Raw genomic sequence first — 5,318 nt, forward strand, 5'->3', positions numbered from 1 at the left:
AACCCAGCCATTATTTGATTCTCTGTAGGAGGGCCCTTCTTGCCCAATAAGAAGATAAACAGCTCTCTTGGAAGCTGACAAGGGCAAGAGTGTTAAGCATTGCCACCCAAGCACTCTCACCCCTGCAGGTCTTCTAATGGGCAACTAATAATATAAAGAAGCAAAGACAAGTTCAAATTCATTGTAGTGGCAATGGTGGTTACACTCAGTCAATAGCATTCATGTGAACACCCATTCTCTCAGTTCATTCAACTACTATTTTTTCACTGCCTCCTATATGCCAAGCATTGTTTGGAATGCTGAGGATAGGACTGTCAACAAAACAAAAATCTGTGTTTCTCTGTAGCCTTAAAGCTTTTATTCTGGGGAAGGAGAGCAGATAAAAACAGTAACCACAATGATTAAGTAAGTTAAATATTAGATAATAAATGCAATGGTCAAGGAGATGGGGGTTCGAACTGGGAGTGAGCATCTGCCTTAGGCCTCAGGGAAAATGTGACATTTGAAGAGAGACTTGCCTTATTCTGTGTCTGTAGAAAACAGACTCTGAAGGAAACACATTTTTGCTAACATTTTATTGGGAAGTACAATCCCGGGGAAGCAGAACACAGGAAAAATGCAGCAAAGCAGGGGATGAGATGGAACAAAATAAAGCGGAATATTATTGTTGTGGACACAACTTTATGGCAAACCAGTTGCTGGGTCATGCAAGAAATTTTCACAGAGGTCACACGAAGCTCCTCTGGCCCAAAAAGAGGGAGAAGGGAGAATTTATCCACTCACTCCCATCCTCCTTTGTCAAAGTTCACCATTTAGGAATTAGCCCCTCACACTTGCATATGTACGGGTGCTTAGTAAAATGGGAGCTGCTGCCTCTGTCTTGAAAGTCACTGGCAATATGGAACCTCAAAACAGGAGGCAAGAGGGAGATTGTACCCATTCATTAAAGAGGGATCAGGAGCAGCTGGCATAGCAGGGGGACATCAATCTAAAGCAGAAACAGCTGTCACAGCAGCAATCTGGCTCCAGACCTATTGGACCGAGGAAGCCACCACTCCAGGTAGAAAGCAGTGCATGAGTGCTGATATGGGTGGTGTATAAACTGAAGCCAATGCACACCTGCAGATGGCGAGGGACAGAGGAAAGCGTGGGCAAAGTGGTAAGAGACAGGTCGAAGTGATGGGGCCAGATCATTTTGAGGATATTGGTTTTACTCTGAGTGAAACGGGCAGCAATTGCTATTTTACATTTTTAAAAGATGTCTCTGGTTGCTTTGTTGAAAATAATCCATCATGAGCAAGTGTAGGCACAAGTTAGCAGGCTGCTGCAGAAATCCAGAACATATGATGGTCGCCTGAACCAGAGGAGTAGCAGAGGTGGAGAGAAGTGACAGATTTTGGACATACTCTAAAGGTACAGCCCACAGGATTGCCTTGCTGCAGACTTTTCACAAAATCAAATTTTTAGTGGATTAAGACGCTAACCACTAAAACTGTTAAAAGTAAATGATAAAAGCATTAGAAGGAAATATAGCTGAAGATAGGGAAGACTTCTTAACACTCCAAAATTCAAAAGCCATAAACAGTGTCAACATTAAAATAAATAAAATGAACATATAAGCCACAGATAGGTAGGAAATATGTGTAACATATATAAGAGATAAAAGTTTAGTACCTAGAATTTATAAAATACTCATAAAATCAACAGAGAAAGGTGAACAATTAAACAGAGAAGTGAGCAAGAATGTGTCGAGAATATTCATAAAAGAGGAAATGTGAACAACAATATACACACAAAAAGGCACTCAACCTTGTTAGCTAGTTGGAAAACAAATGAAAACAACAATGAAATGACAGGTTTCATCCACAAGGTTAGCAAAAAAATAAGAAGTTTAAACATTCACAAGTTGGACAAAGCATGAAAGGGGGTGCTCATACAATATCCACGAAAGTGTGTAATTGGCCAACACATTGAGAAGCACAAATTGGCAAAATATATTAAAATGTAAAATACTTATCATTTCAACAAAGCAAGGCTAATTGATATCTATTCTAGAGAAATATTCTGATATCACTTAAATAAGGCTATGCAAGATTTTCATTGTACTGTTGACAAATCAGAAGTTTCCCAAATTTCCACCAACTGAAGACTAGATAAACCTAAGAAGCATACGTATGAGTTAAAAGAATAAGATATATCCGTGGGTTCCAACATGGAAAGAGAACTAATATATAACTTACCAAAAAAGGAAGTTGATTGAAAATATCTGAGACAGTATTGACATGATAAAACAATGATGATTATGATGATTGTCTGAGAAGTTTTCTGAGTCTCTACAGTTGTGAGGTTAAATAGAGAAAAATAAAGTCATTATTAAGTAATTATGACATTAAAATAGTTTAATAGCTCAACTTTAAAATTAGTGCCTGAACGTAAGTGAAATATCTATCCCTCATGTCACACTAAATTATTTGTTGATTTCTTATTGATTATCAGGTATTACTTCAAATAATACAATAAAAGTACAATGCAACTGAATTGCAATATGAAAATAAAAATCATGCCAAAACTGTAACTCTGCGTGAAGTCAATGAAAGTGATTTGGGGAGCCACACAAGTCACAGACCAGACCATTTGAAATTGGTCCAGTTAGCTATTAAAGAAGAGACAATGAAGAAGCATAGTAACAAGAAGAATGCTTTAAACAAGAATTGGTTTTAAGATCAAAGAATGGTTTTAAGATCAAAATGTTTAGCAAACAGAGCTTGCACACTTTAGCAAAAGTGATCTGTTTCAGGACTCTGTTGCAAAGGTCAAATGTGAAACAAATTATCTCATATCATGTTTTTATACAATTTTGTCAGACAATTTTACAGCAAAGCACCCAATTCATTCTTTAGGTATGCCGAAAATAAGAGCAATTAAAACGATATCCCTTATTTTGATAAAATTAAGAGAAATATTTATTTTTTTAATTTTTGTCTTATTTTCAAGATAGAATGCTAGTAAAAATTTTTCCCCTCTATCTACAAGGAAATGTCCTTTTTGTAAGGAATTTACATTAAATGACATCTAGTACAAATTATATTAAATCAATAGACAACATGTCTCAAATGTGTTGGTGCAGTTTTAAGCTTTGATCCTTCAGAAGTGTGAGTTCTACAAACCTACCAAAAAAATCATTTGAAAGTTTATTTCCTTACATTTCCTGTATACGTATTTAATTTTGTAAACCATAAATATTTAATTTTGTTTTAGTCTTTCTGATTAAGAGTAGCAAACATTACTAAAAATAACTAAAAAATTTTCATTCAAATTCTCAAAACTAAATAAATGTAAAGAAACCTAGTTATGTAATTAAACTTTTAAATGATATGTTTTGTAAGGCTGTAATACTTCTCATCTTACTAAAGCTTTAAATTGCACACATGTGTGTGTTTGTATACAGATGCTAGACCTATAAAAGATAAAATGAGTCTTCTAGGGGCCGGCGTGGTGGCACAGTGTTTAAGTTTGCCCACTCCACTTCAGCAGCCCAGGGTTCACAAGTTCGGATCCCCCATGCAGACCTAACACCCCTGGTCAAGCCACACTGTGGTGGCTTCTGACATAAAATAGAGGAAGATTGGCATAGATGTTAGTTCAGAAACAGTCTTCCTCAAGCAAAAAGAGGAAGATTGGCAACAGATGTTAGCTCAGGGCCAAACTTCCTTACAAAAAAAAATAGATAAAGTAAACCTTCTAACAGGTGTTAAAAAAAGAAAAAACAAGACTTCAAAACCTTCTGAAATAGAGAAATAGACCATGTTTCTTGAAGAAAGAATCAAATATTAAATATATCAGTTCTTCTCAAAATTCATCAATAACAATTAAAATACTAGAAGAATTATTTATGAAATCTGACAAGCTGACCTTGTTAAAGAAAAAATTCTTCTGACATTTCTTAAAGATGATAAGTAAGGCTTTATTCAGAGGGAATATTGCAATGAGAGGTCTGCAGCAGGGAAGAGGGATAAGCTCAACTCCAAATACAAGAGCAAGTGGATTCGCAGGCAAGGAAGAGGTTGGGTGGGTTGGGGGGAGTCAGTGATGGAAAATTACTAAGAGGAGATATCAAGGGTAGGGAGATTCTTGCTAAACAGACTTCACAGGATACTTGCTGAAGGCAGGTTATGGTGATAAGATATTGAGGGTGAGGTGTGGGGATGAGGAATCGGATCAGCTATTGTGGGTGATCAGATATTAAGAGTAGGAAGAGTCTACACAGACTTAACAGGATTCTTGCTAAAAGTGGGCTCTGCAAGGATGGTGATGGAAGCCCGAGGTCAAGGCCTAGTCCAGAAGAGGTTGACTGAAGTTTTATCATGGAGATCATCTTTGTCACTTTACAATTCTTTTAGGAAAAAAAAAAAAAAGTTTACAAATAGCCAAAACAAAATTTTGCTTAAAAACAAAAAAAGAAGCTCCAGGTTTCAGCTGTGGCACAGCAGCACAGTGGTCATCTGGCCTCCACCAGCTTCTCAGGCTTAGCCAACACCCAGGGCACCTTCATCGCCATCAAGGCAGACAAGGTGCATTGAGATCTGGTGGGCAAGATCATCAAAGTCTTCAAGCAAAAGGGACTCCATCTCGTGACCATGATGTTCCTTTGGGTCACCGAGGAACACCTGGAGCAGTCCTATATTAAGTTGGAAGACTGCTCATTCTTTTTGGCAAGTACTTACTTGTGAAGTACCTGAACTCAGGGCCGGTTGTGGCCATGGTCAGAGAGGTATTGGATATGGTGAAGGCAGGCTGACTATGGTTGGGGAGACAATCCAGCAGATTCTAAGCCAGGCAAGAATGCAGGACTTCTGCATTCAAGTTGGCAGGACCATCATTCATGGCAGTGATTCGGTAAAAAGTCCTCAAGAAGAAATCAGCCTACAGTTTAAACCTGAAGAATTGGTTGACTACATGTCTTCTGCTCATGACTGGATCCATATACGAGAGGTAGACATGCAGTACTCTCGTTGGGCACCACTTGAGTGTCTGGACACAGCTCTCCTTTCTACTGACATGGAAACAATAGGAGTGAGTATCCTTTTCTAAAGCATACTTACCAATAAAACCTTTGGAAACTGGAAACAAAAAAAAGAAAAAAAGAAGAGGAACCAGGGAAGACATTAATGCTTTAGCAACGGGGAAATAGAACAATTTAATGGTATATATTTAGATTTACAAATATCATGAATTAGTGGAGAAAGGATGGCACCATGACTATTGACTATCAATTGAGAAAAAAATGAAATTAGGTTATGACTGCATTCTTTGTATAA

The 5,318-nt window shown here is 37.5% G+C and overlaps 1 pseudogene; it reads left to right on the forward strand.

Moving 5' to 3' along the window:
• Positions 1 to 1,125: 1,125 nt before the first annotated feature.
• On the forward strand, positions 1,126 to 5,091 carry LOC124246671 (putative nucleoside diphosphate kinase; annotated as a pseudogene).
• Positions 5,092 to 5,318: the final 227 nt, after the last annotated feature.

Source organism: Equus quagga, chromosome 11, assembly GCF_021613505.1.
Source record: "Equus quagga isolate Etosha38 chromosome 11, UCLA_HA_Equagga_1.0, whole genome shotgun sequence".
In the NCBI taxonomy this organism is placed as follows: Eukaryota; Metazoa; Chordata; class Mammalia; order Perissodactyla; family Equidae; genus Equus; species Equus quagga.